Source organism: Lycorma delicatula, chromosome 3 (assembly GCF_047948215.1).
Source record: "Lycorma delicatula isolate Av1 chromosome 3, ASM4794821v1, whole genome shotgun sequence".
In the NCBI taxonomy this organism is placed as follows: domain Eukaryota; kingdom Metazoa; phylum Arthropoda; class Insecta; order Hemiptera; family Fulgoridae; genus Lycorma; species Lycorma delicatula.
The window spans coordinates 20820427-20843277 of NC_134457.1; the positions used below are offsets into that span (position 1 = coordinate 20820427).

Consider the following 22851-nt stretch of genomic DNA (forward strand, 5'->3'; position numbering starts at 1 on the left):
CCAATTTAATGCAAAAAAAAAAAACAAAACGGTTCAATATAGTAAAAACCCACAACCGGAAATTAAACAATAACTATAAAAAGGAACTAATAAGCTCAACTAATTAAAATAAGTAAGAAAATAGTTAGAGTATATAACAATAAATTTATTCTTAAGAAATAGATAATTAAACAAAAGAAACATTTGTAATTATTTTTATAAATAAAATTTAGACCATGAGATTTTTTTTAATAATTATATATTTTTAAATAGAAATATTATTATATAATTATTTTTCTAAGGTTTATTAAATTACAAAAAATTTTTTATTATAAAACATTATTATAAATCAAATATTATTTAATTTGATTGATGTTATATTTAAATCAACCCATTATCAAATAATTATTTTATTTAAATTAAGTTTTTTTAAAATTATAATTATATTACTGATGCGTTTAATTAAATAATTTATTTTATTTGATTATTTTTACAAAAACCAGTTTGCATATAAATAAAGATTTTATCTTAATATATCCTTCTTTAAATAACCTAGAATAAGTAATAGTTATATAACAAATTTTTTAATTAGCATATCTATTAATTAAACTTTAACATATAATAAAATATTATATTATAGGGAGAAGTTATAATATTAAAATAAATATGTTATTATATATAATATTATATCTATTTTTTTATTTTTTGTAATATGATAATTAATCAATTCGATGATATAATATAAATATCTTATTAGAAACAAAAAAACCCTTAAACATATTCAGATTAAGCATATAGAATACTATGTAGAACACCTAGTCCCTTTTCAGTTCCAAATTTTATGTTGATGTGTTATTGATCGAACATTATTTTAAAAAGACATCACATTTTTTATAAATATAAAATATCTAAACAAAACATATACAGTAACAAATTAAAAATGACAAATAAACTACAGATAAGAACAAACTGCATTAACCATAATCAATGACAGAATTTGCAAGCTAGTAACTTCATTTAAACTTGTTATCAGATAAATTTTTTAAATTCCATGTTCTAATTAGAATAACTGCCACTACTTGCACCATGATTTGCAATCTTTTTCTTCAATCATAATTTACCCATTCATCAAATATTTTAGTGTGAATTAATTTATTTGAAAAAATTAATGTTTTTTTTATTCACTTACAAGATGCTAGAGTACTACAAGCTGTAGTTGATGCGTAAAAAAATAAGTTTAAATTCTGAACACCAACTTAAATTCTCACCGTAATTTTTGTTTGTCTGTAAAGTTTCATTCCATTTTCTTTTTATTTCACTTTAGGATGATGAAATCAAGTAAGCAGTGCCACATGCTGTTTACTTATAGGTAGTAGGTTATGAGGTTATACTTATATTTATTGTTGGAGTTCACTGTGCTTTTATTTTGATATTGTTTCTTTCAAAGAGTGGTGAATCAGATGAAAATGATATTGTAGGTATTAGTGAAAAAAAAAACTGTAAAAATTAGTCTACGAAAAAACACGAAGACGACACAAAGATATTAAGGTGAGGAACTTCTTATTCTGATAAGAAAAATTCTGGCACACCATTTAAGGTTCTTTTGGACAGTTGTAAAGAAATATGCTGTAAAAGAATAAATGTTGAAAACTAATAGATCCTGTACAATCAGTTTTTTTGTGAGGGTTGTAAAGAACAGCAAGATGTTCTACTAGCTGGATTAATGCGCTGTAAATCTTCTTTCACTTATCATGTAGGTGCTAAACGCAAAAGGGAAAATATTTGGAAGTACAGTGTAAAAATGAGTGGTTCAGAAGCAATTATCTGTCAAAATGTTTTACATAGTCTCTATCAAGTTTCAGAGAAAAGGTTACAAATTATCCAGCAGAAATCCTAAATAATGAATCATTTGGAGAGAAACACAGAACCCATCAAAATAGATCTTGTTCAATAGATAATAATGTTTGGGATCTAGCTAAAGAGCACTTAACACTTATTCCTAATACAGAGTCCCGTTACTCAAGAAATAAATCAAGTAAGAGATATCTTGAAAATTCTATATGTATCCTAAAAAGTTGTACCAAATGTTTAAAGAATTTTATAAAGAAAAAACTAATCAAGAGTTAAATTGTTAAGTAACCCAAATGATACTTGTAAAGTCCAATATGAAATACATTTAAGAAAGTATTATGCCTACAAAAAAAAAGGAAGACCTGATAGGAGAGTGTAAAGAGAATAACAGTCAGATATTTGTGCTAGAGTTTGACTGTGCCCAAAAATTACCTTTACCTAAAACTAATGAGATGTCACAATTTGATAAACGGCTGATGTGGGTGTACTTATTTAATTTACATTGCCATAATGATGATAGCAGTAACTTATACTACTTTTTGGAAACTGAAACAAAGAAAAACTCTGACACTATGTGTTACCATTTTTATTGAACACAGTAAATGATAGATTCAGCGACTCTTTTAAAGAAATTCATCTCTTTTCTCATGGAGCAGGGGGACAAAATAAAATTTTTTTGGTCACATCCTTTTGTAGTTGGTTGTCAATGAAGTTCAATGTGACAGTAATCCCATATATGTTTGTTAGAAGGCACTCTTTTTGCCGATGTGACTGCAACTTTGGTTTTTGTGATTCCAAGAAAAAAAGGAAGAGAAAATTCACAACTTAGACAAGTACGTAAAACTGCTTGCTGCTGCATGAAAAACCCTAAGTGCTTTGTTGTCAAAAATTGTGCACCAATATTACAGAAATGGTCAAAAAGATTTAAGAACATAATGAAAAAAACCTTCAGCGAAGAACTATGTCTTTAAAGTACAGTCATACACAAGGTTGACTTTTCCACCCACAGGTGGACTGGCCGCAGTGACAACTTATAGTGGAACATTTATGCATTTCACATTCTTCAGGAAAAAATATATCGTCATGGATATTCCCAAACAATTACCTGAGAAAGATAGAGTTCAAATTAATGCATCAAAAGAGACTAATATAAGAAGTTTATAAATTGCAAGTATTATAAGAAGTTAAGGTTTTAGAACCACAAGCTATTAGTTGGTTTGAACAAGTGTTTCAAGGTTCACGTGTATGTCCTGTGGTTGAAACTGTGGTAGAAAATTATGAAATTATTGTATAGATAATTTTAATATTGATTATATTGTTAGAGGCTAAATTACTGTTTTTGCTTTTTTTTTATAGGAAAATTTGTTTCATTTTTCAGTCTATCAACCAAGGATAATTTTTTTTTAATGTATATGTATATATATTTTGATGATTTGATTTTATACTGAATAAACATAAATATTTCTTAATAATAATATATACTGTACTTATTTTTTGTGTTAACGAATATTGTTGAGTGCTATATAAGTAGAAACAACATCTGTGTATAAAAACATGGTAGAAGTTCATTTCTCTAAAAAAGGTTTATGAAAATAAATTTTCTTCAGCAGTTTTTTATATCAAAATAAGTAAATTTCAATATATGATTTAAAAAATGTGTAAATTTCAAAGTTCTCATTTGGGCCTAGAAAACAAATATTCAGTAATTATGAATTAAAAGCATTACAAATCTTAACACCATGTTTTCTAAAAACATGATTTTCATGTATGCATCCTTTTTAGAGATAGACCTCTTCAACTTATTTTGATACAAATTAGTTTGTTTTAAAATTTACAAATAATACTACACAGTAGCAATAGTGGCACATCTACTTAGATGATGCATAAAAAAAACAAATTTTGACAATCCCTGAATCTATTTTGACTAGTTTTGGTTTGAAGTCTGTACGTATGTATCTTGCATAACTTCAAAACTATTAGCTGAAGGATGTTGAAATTTGGATTTAGGATTGTTGTAACATCTAGTTACGCACCTTTCCTTTTGACTGCAATCGACTGAACCAAAAGTGTCTAAAAAAGTTGGATTTTGGACTTTTTCTTAACTGCAGTAATAAGCCCTCATTGAGAGCGTTTCAACGATATATTATAAGTGATATTTATTTTGATTGGTTCCAGAGTTATAGCCAAATAAAATTTTAATTAATTAAATATTTGGATCTTACAAGGCAAAAACACGTCGGTTCGAATCTGACTTTTTTTCATCTCCTTTTTTTTTAATTTAAATATATTGATTTATTAATAATTATTAACCTATGATAAATAATAATTGTATAAAGAAACATATATATATATATATATATATAAATGAAAAAATTTAACTTAAAAAAAAAGAATAAAGCAAGCGGAGAAGAGCAAACAGTTGCAGAAATTTAGAAAAATGCAGGAGAATCAGTTAAGAAATCTTTGCGTAATTCTCTGATTAAAATTTGGGAATCCGAAAAACTTCCAGAACATTGGACAGCTATTATACATCCTTTTGACAAAAAAGGAGACAAGACGAATCCGGACAATTATCGTGGAATTTCGTTATTGGATTATATGTATAAAATTTTATCTAGAATTATTTACAATAGAATTAAGGACCAACTAAAAAGCGAGCTAGGCGATTACCATGGTGGTTTTCGGCCTTGGCGCAGTTGTCCAGATCAAATTATTACTTTAAAATTACTTATAGATATTTATAATAGAAAGCAAAAACAGATGATTATTTCTTTTATTGATTTCAAAAAAGCATACGATTGCAAATATTGGCCTTCGATGTTAAAAATTCTAAGAAAACTCGGATTGGATCCTAAATTGGTAAATATGATCGGTTTAACATTGAGAAATACAAAATCTAAAGTGAAGTTTCGTGGCGAATTTTCCGAACCTTTTTACATAAAATCCGGACTGAGAATAGGCGACGGACTTTCGCCTTTATTATTTAATTGTACACTAGAATATCTGGTGTGCGAATGGTTTAAAATTAATCCAAAAAATATTCACATAGGATAGAAAAGAGATAATTTAAATTTAAATTGCCTAGGATTTGCCGACGACTTAGCTTTATTAACTAATAGTATCGCAGAAGCCAGAATACAAATAACAAGTATAGAAGAACTAGCGAATAAAATTGGACTTCAAATTTCTCACGAAAAGACTAAAATGATGGCTATAGACCCTTTAGTTATTAATTCTGTGAATATTAATGGAGACAAAGTAGAACTTGTAGAAAAATTTTAATAATTTGGAGAGATCATTACTTGTAGTTGTAACGAAAAACAAAATTGGACTGAAAGACTTAATAAATTATTTAAAGTGCTACAAGTAACCAAAAATACTTACAACAAAAAATCGCTCTCGATTAACACTAAAATTAGACATTACAAAATTGTGGTTAAACCAGTAATTACTTACGCGAGCGAGACTCAGACTATTTTTCTGATTTAGATTAAATCAGAAAAATAGGACTGAACCTTTGCTTATAGTTGAACGCAGGATTTTTAGAACCTGCATAAACAAAAAATATAAACACGAAAATCAATACAGATTTTACCTAATAAATGTCTGTACGAAAACTTGGAATCCTTAATCGATACTATGAAAAAGAAGCGAATTTATTTCAGTGCACACTTGTTAAGATTACCGCAGGATAGCATTACTAAGAGAATTATGGATCGATTTTGGTCTTTAAAAAATCCGCCATTATGGATCAAAGAAATTAAAGAAGACATGCAAGAATTAAATACGAAGATTTACTTAATAAATCCGAAAAATTAAAATTTGTTATTGAACATTCGAATTCCAACTTTAAAGTAAGATCGTTAAGAACGACTAAATATTGGTAGTAAGTAAAAGCTAAGAACTTAAAGGCCAAAAGATCGGCAAAAAAGACTTGAATTATTCTGACTAAAGTGGTCCTTTGCAGCCTTAAAAGTAAAAAAAAAAATTATGAAAAAGTATCAGAAGTTTCAACGAAATAAACTTTTATGAATTTTTCATTTAAAAAAAATGTGTATATGTAATTTAATGAGCATACAAAGAAGAATAAGAAGATGTGGTATCCACATCCGATTTTTTCTTTTAAAAATTCACAAACTGAATTAACTGTAACTAAGTAAACTGTATTATAGAAACAATAAAAATAAACATGCTAAAATTAATTTTAAGTAATTTAAATAGACTAATAAAATAAAATCTGGAAGCGGTAATTGCACTTGTCTACACAACTTACCTGGCTTGGCAGCAGTTGTAAAGTGATTGGAGAAAATATTCATTTACAAATATTGAAATATTATGGACATTAACATTTTGAACTGTTAAGTCTATCTATAGATAACAAACGATTTTTGTAAAGCAAACCATATCAATCATGTATAAAACATGATTTTGGCAAATCTTATTTGCATTTAATCAATATATCATTAAATAAAAATGATAATTATATTTTAAAATTAGGATTAAATCATAATTATTATACGAATATATATATATAAAAATTGAACAAATATAGATAATTTATATATTTTTTCCAAATGAAAAGAATTTATTTCATAATAACAAAGCAAACAAAATTTAAAAATTAATATTAATAATAGAAGACAAAAAGATAATGATGATGATAATAATAAACTTAACATAAAATTCAATAATTCAAAACAAACATGTAGAAACTAATTCCATTATTATACAGACAAATAAATGTTCCAATCACCACAAAATAAAGATGAATGCAATAATAAAATTGATACATTTCGAAATAGTCATAATTATAACAAAGTTAAATATGACCCTGCAAATAAATTCAATGAACTTAGGATGATGCTAAATAGGTGTAAAGAATTAAACCAAGAAAATAAAGAATATATAAATAACAATCCATTTTCTGCAGCATTTTCAGACTTATAAAGATACTTTTCCTATAAGACCTTTAGTCAATTACATAAATGCATCTTGATACAAAATTTCTAACCGTACCATTAAAAGAAAACTAAACTAAAAAATCTATAATAAAAGATGGCATTTTAGTTAAAGAAACTAAAAAAATAAAATGCATGAATTACTTATTAAATAAACAATTTTTCTTTTACAATTTAAATCAAAATTATTCTTCTTTTAATAATTACTACACAAAAGAAAAGTCTCCGTACAGGTTCACCATTAAGTAGCATAATGGTTGAAGTATTTATTCAAAACATGGATGATAAAGTAATTAACAATATAAAACATAAGTAAAATTATTTAAACAATACACGGTTTATGTTTTAGTAATACACAATAAACAAATTTGGTTATGAATACAATATAATTCAAAAAAATTAAATGGATTGCATAAAAATGTTACATATACACTAGAAACAGAAAACATCATACTTTTTCTAGATTTAAGTATAAAAAAGAATAAAAATAAACTAAAGAATCTATAGAAAACCCATAATAACCATAAATAATAAATCCATACATCTACAACACCAAAAAATTTCAACTTACAGGGTTACAATTCACAGCATTTTAAAATATTTAGACAATATAATGGCTATAAGGAAAAAAATAACCCACGATTAACAAAAAAATCACATTTAAACAAAAAACCCAAATGAAAAAATCACTATATTGAAACAATACAAAATGACACACAGTACAGTACAAGCCCATACCATGAAATAAAAAATTAAATACAGTGATAAATAATTTTAAAGCTGAAACAAATAACATTCATAACAAGGCAGGTATACATAAAATAAAATGTGGTTCTGTTAAGTAAGATAAATTTTGCATAGGCATAACTAACAGTTCATTTAAAAAGCAATTTCAAGTACAAGTACTTTTATGCATATAAATATGGAAAACAAAATCTAATTATGCAGATCACATACATAAAAAATAAACGCTCATTTACAAAATTATAAAATTGTTCACTGATGAAGCAGTGCGCACTACAAAAATGTTTGTGAAATTTAAAAGCGGGGAAAACATTAAGTGTTTAAACAGTTTTTTATATATATATATAATTGTTTGATATAAGACTATCAACCGCATATGTTCTAACATAATTATTCCTTATCTGACACAAAGATGATTATCCAAATAAATAAAACAAACACGTATTACGTTAATACTTATCAAGAAGAATTAACTAACGTGGAGATCTTTTAACCCTTCAAGAATCTTGGGAATCAAAATCAATCACTTAATCCTCACGAAAGCTCACAAAGTTATTGTTTTAATGCCCATTATTAGGACAAGTATTAAGAATAATAGTATTATTCATTATTAGTTTCACAGCCCCAAAATGCAATTTGTTATTTATTGCACATACCTTAGTTACAGTCTTCTCACTGATTTTTTGAAAAAAGCAATCTGTCTAGCCTAGCAGCAACCAAACATTTGGTTGCAAAAACAGGGTTTTATAATATAACTAAAATGAATTGTAGCAGTTTAAACAGATCTTCCATTGAACTTGGAAGATCTTGGAGAATCTGTATCATGAGAAAGTATTTTTTCTATTACTTCAAGAGTACATAGTGTTTTGATAGGCCAGAAAAATATCATTAGCTTAAATAAACTTCCTTGAAAGCATCAGCGATAAGTTATATGAATAAACAAATTAAAAAGCAATGGGGAGAGAACTGAGCCCTAGGGTCTATTACATAAATTGTGCAACTGCTACAATTAAAAAATAAAAACAAATAACTGTATATCTCAACATGTTACTTAATCTGAAAATTTTTAGGTATGTGACGCTAATAGGTATAGCTGAGCTGGTCGATCAAGCACCAGCTTGATCAACAGGCTCTTCCTACAAATACATTATATGAATAAGAAAGGTCAGTGGAGATTGCTTTAGTCTTATATGAAATCCAACCTCAATGTATGTTGTGGCCCAAACTTGGTCAACACAACTTCATCCTCTTGAAATCCAATTTGTTTCAGAAATGGAGTATAGTAAATCTCGGGAGAAAAATACTGGAGAGAATGATTGTAGTCCTCAATTTGTTTTTAAAAGCACAACCAGGTTGTTCTTGAAAATCTCACATAGTTTAAGTAAAGCCATACTAACAGAAAACCAACTAATTTTAGCGATTTCCAACTGAAATTTTGACAAATCAAGACCAACCCTGTACTTTGTATCAAGCATATGTGTTTTACATTACTGAAAATATAACTGAATTCACCTTCACATAAAGAACAAACAATGGCCAATATTTAAGATATCCAAATAGAAATCTACAATTATTCTTTATATAGAATTTTTTTTAGCATAATTCTAATCACTTTTTTGTATAAAATAATTTTTTTGTTTTAACAAGGGAAGAATGTCTGAAATATGTGCTCCATAAATTATATGCCACTGGAATAGGTTGAAATATAAGCAGTACTTTAAGGGATTAGGCATGATCAAACACAACACTCTCAATAAAAAATAGAATCTGATATATAGACATGGTGTGACTAATACGTAGATATTTCACAAGAGACTTCCAGGTTAGAATGGGATTAAGAAAGAAATCTAGATGTCTAATCTCACTCGGTAATTTTGCACTAGTCTCAATCCAAACATTATGGGTACTTTTCCAGAAGATGCCCATCATAGGATTTTGTTTTTATTATTATTAAAACTATAGTTTATCTTTATTAGTTAAGCGATAGTGATATTCAGTCAGAATGATGGAGCTGTTGACTGATAAATACAATCTTATCTAAATAAGTACATCCTATTTAGGTAATCAAATATCACGATAGTTGTTTAGTTACAGCCAGTGAGGAAGTTGTTTAGTTACAGCTAGCGAGGAAGTTGTTTAGTAGCAACTTCATTTCTTGTGATTACACTGCTGTATTGCTGTTCATATATTGTGAGTTACAAAATGACAAGTATTACTTTTTGTAAGAGGGAGTTTAACACATTTGAAAATAAGGAGACCGTAATCCTTTCCTGGAAGTTATTTCTGATTACAATTAATATGACTGTTTTAATATTTTAATTTCTTTGTATTTCGATTATATTGGCTTTGCGAATTCATGGGCTTGATCTCCTTATAACTGTAATGGTTGAACACATGAAAATTTATTTTCAGTAACATGATGGTGAAACAGACGCAATAGTAACTGCTTTAGAACAGTATTTTTAACATTAGAGTTCCATCCCCACAGACATCCAACCTTCTGTTGGTTAGAAGTGACAGGGAGACTTTCAATGAATTACTATTGATACAACAGAACTTCATTAAAATAAGGCTAAAATAAACTACATCAAATGCCTTGCTAAGGTCACATACTCCATAAAGTTTTATTACAAAAGCACCAATAGTTGAGATTTTACAACACATTCTAATACTTTTAAGTATAAACCAAATCAATTTGGTTTTTGTCAAGGGAAATGACTAATAACCTACTGGTTATCAGACCTTGGATCACACTGTACAAACCAGGAACTAGGCTGACAAGCCAATAGAGGCCTGGATCAGTAAGAAGACCCTTCTAATAAATTGGCACTTGTGTATATTTCAAAGCATCAGGGAAAAGCCCAGAAGTGAAGCACTGATTTTTGAAAATAACAAAAGGTTATTGTTTCTGTTACACTGTTTGTTTTTTTCAGTTGAGGAAAAATTTTACATTGGGTGAATTTAAACATAAGAGATTAGTGACTACTTTAAGTACATTATTAATTTAATTCTACAAATTTATGTTGCCTCAATATGCTATACAATCAATAAAAATAATCAATCAATAATATAACTTAATAATGCTAACAAAATAAAATTGTTTGGATAAACAACATTACATAAATTTAAATCGACGTTGGCGTCACTTTTTATTTCTATGCTACAATGGTTATAGAAAGATGAAATTGTGATTTCTTTTTGTTCATTTACATCTCGTCTCTATAACATTTAAAATAAATCTCTCTTAACTGAACAATGAAATTATTAATAAAAAAAAGGTTTCTTCCAGGTGAATCTGTGAAACTTTTCGAAAATTTAACCTACCAATATTTTCAAACTCCCACAAGTAAACAGATAATGGTCAACAAAAAATTACAATTATTAAGATTATGAACAAATTCTTTTTGAAAATATAAAAGTATACTTACTATGTTATCAATTCTTTTACTTTATTTATTTCTTTTAATTTTAATAAAATTTGCAATCAATAACTCCCACAAAGCATAGAAATAACTAACCAAGAAAATCCGTTAACACAGGAACCCGCCAAGACATCAGGTTACCAAACATAATTTTCATCAACGTAATTTACCTTTCAGCCTAGTTACATGATAGTTGAATAGGCTACGTGATTTAATTATACCACTAATAATTAAACATATAATAAAATAATTAAAATAAACAAATAAAAACCTACTTAAAAAATAATAGTACTAAAAAGTTACAAATAATTACATTTTTTTTATATATTAACTAAAGTAAAAGTATTTACAACAAATAACTATATTTGAAGTCGATGCCATCCAACACAAATTATAATAGGTAATTATATAACGGATAACTATTTTCTTTCTATAATAAAATTGAAAATAAATTTGATCATTATAAAGTGCATATTATGTGGAAAATAATTAGTTTTTAACCTTGCACAAAAACACATTTGATTATTCATAGCTTTAAAAAACCTGGGTGGGTCTGTGTCGGAGCGCACGGCCGTTGAAACGTTACAGACTTTGAATGAAGTTCCTGCGAACTACAGACCGACCATCTTAACTGTAGAGTTAAATGGCAAAACTGAAAGTTTCCAATAAGAAATTTTGGTTCCTTCATTTGCGAAATACTTTTAGTGTATTGGATTGAAATAAAAACGAAACATTGAACATTGACTGCGTACTAAGTTTAACGTAAAACATACATTAAATGGTACATGATATACTGTATTGGTTTCGACTAATATTCGACGACAATTTTGTTCTACATTAGTCTGAGATGAGAGAAGAAACATAAGGCATAAAAAGCAGCAGTAGAGGTGCTCGCGCCGTCGGTGTCGTTCACTGACCGCGAAGCTTTGTGGCGCTTCCGAAACAATCTCGCTCGACCGGCACCGGACATTGGGGTACCTGTGCGTGGCCCATAACTTACCCTTTCCAACGATATACGTAATTTATATTTCCGGTTGGCTTTTGCGCGGGCTGAGGCTGACATTGAATTTTTATACATTTTTAAATGTATAATTTATTTTTTTTAAATAGATATTGTCCAAAATAAACTTATTACTTTAAACGATCTATCTTGACAAACCCTAAACACAAACATACAAATCACCACCCTATTACATCTAAGTCGTGAGTTACAATGAATGGAAAATGAGCGAGAGCGCCAGTTTTGGCCGAACTGCCCCGCCAACCCTCTCGCCGGTGTCGCAAACTCAAAGTCGTATCGGTGAGCTGACCATGTAAGTTATAAAATGACATCGCATTTATGTCTCTGAAACTAACAGTTAGATAGTTATTAAGGCAGAACGATGTAGATCTTTACGTCACGCTACAAATTTCTGTTCTGGTACCCGTATGTTTCGATGCGATTTTAAAAAAAGTTTCACATCAAAAATATATAGTAATAATAGGTTGGAAAAATAATAAATCTATAGAAAAAAAAACTTTGTTGATAAAATTATTTTTAATTAATTATAAATGACATTACTATCTTTAACAAATTAAAAAAATGTGTAAATCAATATAATTTTGAGTTAGTAGAAAAAAGTGAATGGAACACATTTTGCATTTTAACATCAGTGACCTTGGTTATAATTAATAGTATATAGAGTTCATCAAAGGGTACTTATCGGTTACACTAGACCCCTACTGAAATCCAATTGTTTTTGTGTTTGTAATCAAACAACCTACGCTCGCTATCCTCGTCTGATTAATGTTAAAAATAAAAATTATATACATAATATATATGTATATAAGTTTTATCGTGTTGAGTTGCGCATAATAGATATGTAATTGAATTTCAGTAGGGGTTCCGTGTAATCGAAAAAAATATCCATCAAAGTTTTCTAAAAAACAATAAATGAATGCGTCTACTACGTGTGATGGAGGGGATATTGTGGTAACCTTCCCATAACATTATATGTGTAATATTACGGAGGGAATTGATGGTAGAGTAGGCTGCTCAGTGCTTCTCTGCTTCCTTCCAAAATTGTAAGTATTTTTCTACCTTAATCCAATTTTAACAACTGGTGCCAGTCGCTATTCCTTTGTGCAGTAACAGTTAAGATAACTTTGACGTGCTTTTACAGTGTGTATTGAAACATTCCAAAGTGATCACTTGATTACGTTACTAAATGCTATCGAGGGTACCTGTCAAACCTATCACTTCTATCTTTACTGTTGAGGGAATACAGTAAAAATAAAAGTGAAAATTTCAAGAAATGTTTTTTATGTTGAAGTTGTTTTACTTTCATTCTTATCTCTTGAATTTTAAAAGTAAATAAAGCCTAAATAAAAATTTAAAAAAACTGTTTAGCCAGTACATTTTTATAAGGCAAAGAGCGTGGAGTTCCCATTAGACTTTGCGCATAGAAGGATAGTTTTTACATATTTTGCTTTAAATTCTTTGCTAAAACTTCAACGTATTCTCAGTAGGTTATAAAAAAACTGATCACTAAAAGAGGAATAAACCTTCTACCAAGTTAGAAATTTAAAAATAATTTTATTAAAAGTTGATTTTAATAAAATGAACAATTATTAAAAAAAATTAATGTTTTTATCATACGGAAAGTTTGAATCTCTATTCATAATTTAAATTTTTTAAAAACAACAAATTATAAAAATAAACTAAAAACAAAAAAATCTGATGTGGACCACATGACTTCCTTGTACGCCTATTAAATTAGATATTCTCATTTTTTACTGCACTTCATTTAAACTTATTTCATTTGAAAGTGAGATACGGTCCTCCAGTTCTTTTAATAATGTGGACAGTTACACAATTGCTGAAAATATTAGTGTTTATTAACATTGAATATTTATTCAATTAATAATTCAACAATCTTACATAAAGTATTAAGACAAAGTATTAGGATAGAGTAAAAATCCCTTTATTACTCGTGTTACTAGATCAGTATTATTCGTATCTTCGTGGGTTGCTGATTAACAAAAGTTTTAGATTTCTGGTGTGTTGTATTAATAAGCAATAATAATAATAATTAAACTATTCCATTTACTGAACTCCTGTATACTGGTTAAAAATGTTAATTTCGACCTTACTTTAATTTTTAATTATTGGATTATTTGGTAAATAATCAAAAATGAAAAAGAAACAATACAACATTAAGAAATATCTCAAAAAATTGCAAGAAGATGAAAATGAAGGGGAAGATTAAGAGAAGATGATAAATATAAAGAGGAAGAAAATGTTAAAACCAAAGAAAGGCTAAAAGGAGTTAAGAGAACATGATAAATATGAAGAGGAAGAAAACGTTAAGACCAAGGAAAGAATAAAAAGAATAAGGGAGGATGGTAGTTGTAAATTCTAAGAGAGAAAGTTTGAAAACTAGAGATTAGAATTTGTCCACAGATTAAGATCAGAAGAATTATATCAAACCAAAGAGCGATTAAATGATTGGCAACAAAGACAAATAAATGAAATGATGATCAACTCCAATTTAGGGAAAATATTGTCCGAAACGCGAGAAGAATAATGAACTGAAAGGTAAGAATTTTTTGCAATTTATTAAAAATCGGGCATATATGTTTCAGTGTATATGTTGTTCTTGCATTTTTCAGTCTCTCTATAGTTGACTTTAAAGTAGATAAAATTGAAAACAAATTCCAGAATAATTAAATAAAATTATACAGAAATTAAACAAGAAAATTAAAAAAAAATACGATTAAAAATTATAATTTTCAATTAATATTAATAATCAGATGTTTCACCAAATCTGTTATATAAAAACATATGTAATAATGCGTATAAAATTACATACACACATTTTTAAAAGTATAAAAATTTTATTTCACCGATAGCTCCTGAAAGTTTTCATATTTTTTTGGTTTTATTATTATTGAATTATTTATTTTAAAACATTTTTAACAAATTATTAAATCAATATATTTAAATTTAAAAAAAATGTTAAAATATATTACAAAAAAGTTAAAAAAACAAATTAAAAAAAAAAGTTAAAAAAAGAAGATGTACTCTGAATCGAACCACATAGGTTCGAATTATTGAAAGAAAGGCAGTAATCTGAAGAAAATTAATTTTATTTTACAAAAAATTATTTTATTAAAAAATAGCATTCATAAAAGATAAATATTAATGCAACACAACCTCCTGGTTGTGTTGTAACACTGTTGCAATGAAAAGAAAAGGGTAACTTTAAAAGACTAATTATTATTATTATAAAATTATATTATATATAATTACGTAAAAAATTATATATATTATATACAAAAAAGTGTAATACAATATTGCTTTTAAGAACATTCAACAAAAATTTACAAAGAATGAAAAAATATAATTTCCTCAGAAGTAATATTATCTACTGTACAATAAAAATTCACAAAATATTGAAAATTAATAATAAAAAATGATAAAATAGCAGAAAAGTATTCTAAACTAAATTTTTCATTAAAAATAATTACTTCTTGTTTTCATTACTTTCTTCTTCAGGGAAATCATTTACTTCACTGCAGTTACTTATGTTTTGATAAAACAGATGACACTCTGATGGTAAATATTTAAGCAGAATTAACAGGTATTTTAATTGTGATATTGGTTTTGGATCGACTAATGACAAGTACATCTGGAAACTTGAACTCTCAAATTTTTTCATAAATTAACTGAAAGAAATTCTTTGTCAACATCTTCATATTTATAATTAATTCATCAATATTTTCTTGCTGAACTTTAATGTGAAAAAATTATATCAGGATTATTGGCTGCTTATTGAAAATTTTCATGTAAATAAATGGAAATGTATTACTGTACAGTCATTTTAAATTCTTGAAATCATGTAATTTCATTTTGCAAAGATACTTTTTTGAACATTGGTGAACTAGCTGATGTCAATCCCTAGGTATCAGTATCTGTAAAAATTCATTATTTCTTCTTGTTTCATTCTATCAGCGCATGGACATTTACTGCTTCCATATGCATATAGCATTTTAACAAGAATTTATGACTAATACACTTTATCTGTTGATATCGGTGTAAAGTATAGATAAAACACATATCCAAATTTTTGTTCTGGGCATAGCAATTGTCTGACCATAATACTATTTTTTCAGTTTTTTAATTGGCAATGTTTTGTTCAGCCCGTCTTAGAATCCAAGAAGATATTTCATTACCACCATGTCATAAATTGTGAAATTAATGTCCGTAACTTCCTGTAGTAGAAACTTTTAGATGTTTGTTAACATTGGTGTTGATAAATATTTTTGTAGATCAGCTGTCGACACATTTACTGTTATTTGCATCTTGAGTATTTTACTGTTTGGTCATAACACTTCCATGATTCCTTAAGGTGCAATTCATAATTACTTTAAATAAATTTACCATCTGAAGTTAATTCACCCTTTAATTTTTCAAGCATGAATAATGGCTCTCATATTTCAGGATAACATTTATGTTTTGAATAACATTTTGAATTGTTTCCTACGGTGTTTTCATAGCAGTTGTATGCCATCTGTAACTTGATCATTTTGAGAGCAATTGTGAGAAGGTGAGGTTCCCTCATGGGCTTATTTATTTGAAAATAAAGGATATGGTTCATTTACATTAATTTTCTACTGCAACATTTGTTTACCTATTTTTGCACAATAAACCGCAACTTTTACAGTTGTGCAACCAGTCGGAAAATTTACTATTTTACAGTGTTTGTTAATTAAAATTAACAATTTCAAAATACAAAATATTGAAAGCCTTCAAAAAAACAAGAATAATTAGCATAAGATCGATACAAAGCATTTTCAGTAAGTTTTTCCCAAATGCCAGGATAAAATTACCCACATTAAAGCACAAATATATATTATAAGCAGCTGTGACCACAACATGGATAATGTGAATTTTATAGGTAATGTAATTTCTATAACAAAAATTTTCCTGATTTCTTTATTTACTTACTAATGATTTTGAACATGTATTTAATCTTTTGTTTAAAAGCTGATTTTTCAATTTCAATTACCCAAAAATCAATTTCATGATAAGCTGCATATTACTGACCTAACAACTAGTCATATTACTTTGGCATATTACTAAAGGAAGTGGCACTAAAATTTTCAGAATCTTTGAGTATAAGCTGAAATACAATTGCAATTAGCATGTAAAACATTATGTTGAGCAGTCCACTGGAACTCTGACATATCATGAAAACTACTTATATTATTTTAGTGATTAAATAAGAACATTAGGAAAAATTAGCACATTTAGGAGTTTCTTTGAACAGCTATTGAAACATTTATGTCAACTGAAGACTAAACCTAAGAGTAGAAAAATGTAATAAAAACTTTCATCCTGATTTGATCTTACTTCATTTATTATTAACAAGGGCATAACTGTTTCAGCCCGTGATATTACAACCGTTTTATCTTTTTTAACATATTTTAAACACTAATTAAAAACTATTATTTTAACAAAACATATCCCATTCAAGAGAATAAATATTATTATTATTAAATAATAATAATAATAATAACAATAACAACAACAATAATAATAATAATAATAATAATAATAATAATAATAATAATAATAATAATAATAATAATAATGAGATGTTTATTTAGAAAAAAACTTCTATAAAAATTATTAGAATTGTGAATGTTAGAAAGTTTAGATAGGTACTAAGATGAAATGAATACCATTATAATTGAGTTAAAATTACTTTATTTAATATGATTTTAAAATACAACAATACTGTGTGTTATGAAATTCCTTCTTCTATCAAACGTCACTTTGTGACTAGTCTCACACTAGCCACATTAAAATTATAAATACAAGTTAGAGGTATAAAAGACCATGTGCACATGAAGTACTTCAGACTAATTGTTGTAAGAGATATACAGTGATATCTGCACTTGAGTTTGTCCTTATCTGCACCGTAAAATTTGTCCTTTTAGTCATTTTAAAAGTAGCTATCTAATTTATTATTCTCAACTGGGAATAGTGTTGTATACCTCTGGAAGGGGTGCCAAAAATACTATATGAATCATTCAAACCCATTTTTGACAAAAATGGCAATGGTGTCCTTTACCTCCAGGCTACAGATCTGGTACACATGGCAATTTTTTGTCATAAATGGAATGAGAACCTGGTTTAGCCCAAGCATATCTTCTTTTCTGCAATCATTTAATGTAGTGAAGTGTATTTGTTCTTCTGGTTCACTTTTGTATTTTAGCTACAAATGAACTCTTTTTCATGAGATTTTTATTTATTTTATTTCTCACACTGAGTTGAGATAGTATGTACCAGGCATTGTTTCACAGAAAAAATGTTACATGTGAGATAATAATTAGATTTGCTTACTTTTAGAATAATGATGCCCATTGTACAAGCATTCCCACTGGTGAACAGACTGGTAAGAGCTGAATATTCACTTTATTTTGGTGGATTTATGAAGAGCGAGTCGGAGAAGAGAGAAGTTTACAGCAAAGTCTCGTAGAGTCAACCAAAAATGGTTGGTTGGCCTATTAGTTAATTTAGCAATACAGGGAAATGTATAAGAAAGGCTATAGAGGAAGTCAGACTACAATATATAAAACAGATAATTGAGGATGTAATTTGCTAAATTTTCTAAAGAAGAAACGCAGTTAAGTTACAGTTTTAAAATCAGCAAAGAACAGAACAAAACAAAAGAGAAAATAGCATCAAACCAATTGATTAATAACTCCAAAAAAATTATGTTGGTTTGGCATGCTGGTGTGCAACAGTATATTTACTGATATCCTAATAAAAAAGACAGTTGGAAACACCATTTTACTATTAATTTTCCCTAGTAAGCCAGACATGGGAAGTTTCTTATTCTTGACAAAAAGAGATTGTAGCAAAAACTGTCTATGCTGTTTTTGTAGTCATGTCAGGTAACCAGCCTACTATAATTATGGTTATGAGATCTAACAGACCAAGTTTTTTATCTTATATTCTATATTATAGAATATAGTATTATAATAATAATAATAATAATATAGTATATTTATGGGGTTTGTTGCTAAATGACAAAGCAAATAATTTCAAAGGAAATATCCGAGTTAATAACTGAATTCAGAGATATTCTATTTCTAGTTACCAATTTCATAATAATGTTTCTAAATGTCCTCCATAAATATCCGATTTAAATGATTGTTGTTTATCATAGATTATTCTAAATACAACAACAAAACTGTTTAATATTTCAGTACACAATTAAATTATATTGTAAAATTCTAACAGTTTTTTTTTTCAATGCTTCAAGATAAGCTTGTCCTATTTGGTTTTATCTGACAGTGGTAAAAGTTCCTGGTATGATTCCAAGTATACTTAAATTTACAATTCTTCTCTACAACAATTATCCAGGAGTTGCTATCACTGCAGATTGTTACCACAGATATTATTTAATTTTGAAAAAAATTAAAAAATAGATATGATTACATAAAAACAACTCTATGGGGTAAATAAAATCAAACGAGGATAAATTTTTTTTATTACAGGTGTTTACTTTAGTGAAGAGTAGAAATTAATCATTTTATCAAACAAAATAAAAATAAAATCTGTTTGGTTGCATTTGAGAGATTAATTTTTCATATGTAAAAAAAAAAGCAAATACCTATTTTCTTTAAAAACAGATTATTCATATGTCAGCAACTAGTAGTATTAGAAACAATTTAATTTCTTAAACATAACTGATTTTTGAATATTTACACCTCATTCTCATGTCATTGGGTCATAGGAGGGGGGGGGGAGGGTTGCTTATTGTTCCCTAGTTGAACAGATTGCAACATAAACATTTTGAAATAAAAGATCTGTACCATAAACTTATTTAACAATCTCATTACCCTGAAGTTTTTGATTCAAATCTGCTACTGCCTTTTCAGTATATTTTATAATATCTTTGTAGGATACTGAAATAAATATACTTATATGTAATATCTGAAAATTTTGTTTTGTGACTGTGTACTTTGTTATCTGAAATGATTTTAGGATATCAAAAAATGTTTTGGTAATGAAATCATCTCTGGACCTTCTATAATACATATTCTAGACAACATTTCTAATTTTTATTTTATTTATTTATTGTTTTTTTTTTTTGAGCCTTATTTATAATACTATTTTCTTTCAGCATTACTAATAAGAAATGATTTAGATTAATCCAAATACATGGTCTCTTTTTTATGTGGGCTTTTAAAAATTTAATTTTCCTAGAATTTCAATTTCTGAATATTTATTTAGGTAGATGGTTTTTCGTAGTCCCAATAGTTACTAAAAGTAATAAATAAGCAAAATAAAGTTTCTGTTTTTAAGATCATAATATATCATGAAACTGACATGTGATTTAATGTTTCTCTTGCAATTTAGTTGTGTTCTTTTCATGAGTGAGGAGATCAAAAAATTACATCATAAAAATAAAGGTGATAAAATAAATTTTAAGTGAGATCATACTTAAAAAAAAAGCTTTTAAATGAATGAACTAGAGAATGATTGTTCAGCAAAAAAGTGTATCAATGAATGCCAGCAATCAGAGCAGCCAGTCAATCAAATTTTTTTTATTAACTTTTTTTAATGATATAAGTAAAGGCCATAAAGAAAAAAAGATTTATTCATACATATTTTCAAACCTATTATTGCATACATTTTAAAGAAAGGAGCCAGCCTTTCTTTAACTTGAATGTTAAAGAAAGTCAATATCTGTTCTTCAGTAGTCCAGTGACGGGCATGTGTATATATATATATATATATATACACTTTTTTAGAGCTAAAATAAAATGTAAACTATATTCTATGACTAGTATTTGTAGAGAAATTTTCAGTAAGACTAAAAATGGAAAGACAATATTTATCATGAAATAATGAAACATTTTTAATTTGACAAGCTTTTTTCTGTTATATCTGTATTTTTTTCTTCACTTATATTTTTATTTTATTAATTGTGTTGAGGGTTTATACATAATAAATTAATTTTCTTAATACACTTATTCAGTAAGATTTCCTGTTAAATGTTAAAATACCATCAAAATTTAAATACAACTACCCTTTTTTTTAATTTAATTTTCTAATACAAAATAAATTATAATAGGATTTAACTAATTAGTAGTAGTAAGGTATTAATGATACTATATTTGATAATTAAAAATGGTAATTGTAATAGCTCTATAGTGGAGAATAATAATACTAACAACAACAATAATATTAACCTTAGATTAGAATCAAATTTTAACAATGATATTAACCTTAAAGTTTTTCTCTGCTGGATCGGATCGTCTGCACGCCTAATCTAATCCTGTCAATCGTCATGTCCTAAAGTTACGTCAAGTTCGGTAGTTCAATACGCCTAATCAAGTTTGTTTGTCGGTCTAGTTCGGTGGGTCACGTTCGATAAGTCACGTCCGGTAAGTCACGACCGGTAGGTCACGTCAGGTAGGTCACTGTCGGTAGGTCACTTATAGGATCTGTACCGCTGATTAGGTCTTCTAACTCCCATCTGTACGCTTGACTGGTTCTTCTAACTCCTATCGGGTGGGTCGGGTCCTCTCCAAAAGACAAAACCCTCTGAAAATTTAATTATTATAAAAGAGAATGTACTGTAAGTGAATTGCAAGTTACGCAAAGTTACTTTAGTCATTGGGATGTGCGCTCCGCAAGGGCAGCCATGAGATTGGCAAGACACTGTCTAAGGGATGTCCCCAGGGCAGCATGTTGGGTCCTTCATTGTGGGTGGTGAAGTTGGATTCTCTCCTGCGGTTGAGGTTACCCAGCAGGTGTTGCATCGTAGCTTATGCTGAGAATGGGCTCCTGCTGGTTGAAGGAAGCTCACGAAGGGAGGTTAAACTCCAAGCCACTCGGGCTTGCAGAATGCTTGAGCTGTGGGGTCATCAATACAAGATGACATTTAGCCCACGATAATGCTCCTCAAAGGCCATTTGACAGTGAGTTGGCAAAGTCTGTGTTTCAATAGCAGGCCAACATATAAAGTATGTTCAGATTCTAAAGAATCTTGGGGTGTTTTTTGATAAGAAACTGCAATTTAAGAAGCACCTTCAGTACATTGCGGAGAGGGCCAACAATATCTTCTTTGGTATTCGACATGTGGTCAATCCTGATTGGGTCTTAACTTCAAGACCATGAGCATCCTGTTTAAAGGCGTGTGCAAGGCTATTATACTACATGTGGCACCTGTTTGGGTGGATAGGCTAAATATAAAAGTTATCAGGACATATTATTAAGGGCTCAATGCCTAATATTGTTAACGGTAACAGGTGGTTACTCTACCTTAGTTTACCTATTACTTCATCTAACTTTCGTTTTTTTGTACACTCTTATCTTTATATATTCTTTTTACTTTCTATATTTCCTTCCAAAACAAAATTTATTGAAATTCAATGTTTTAATATGATTCACCAATCTTGACTTTAGTTTTATGACATCCTTTTATTTTATGATATCCTTCCACAAACTTCTCTTTTCTATTATTTGTCATAAAACTCATTTCAAACTTTATCACATAACCTTAAAATTTTCCTGGCACTTCATTTTAAAAATCTTTATTCTTTATTTTTATGGTTTTTCAATAGTTCATATTTTATTGCTACAAAGTCTTATATTCCCTATAAATATTTCTGATAACTTCTTTCTAATTCTAAAATTTTTGTTTAATTTGAGCACATTTGTCTTCTGCAAAAATGTTTTCTTGGTTTGTTCCAAGCTGCTTTTGGTGTCTTGTTTATTTCACCATCCTTCATAATTTTACTACCTAAATTCATTTAACATTGTATACTAATAATATTTGCTTAGGCAACTGTTAAAAAGAATGGGTTTTGGGACAAATACAGACACATTTAAT

General features: G+C 28.0%; 1 protein-coding gene across 1 annotated transcript in view; it reads right to left on the reverse strand.

Annotated features, from left to right (window-relative positions):
- The window catches only part of LOC142321430 (uncharacterized), a 54859-nt gene extending 48675 nt beyond the window's left edge, over positions 1 to 6184 (reverse strand). The window contains exon 1 of the mRNA XM_075359500.1: positions 6104 to 6184. The gene's annotated coding sequence lies outside the window, so the exon portion shown is untranslated. The remainder of the gene's footprint in view (positions 1 to 6103) is intronic.
- Between the last annotated feature and the right edge of the window lie 16667 nt (positions 6185 to 22851).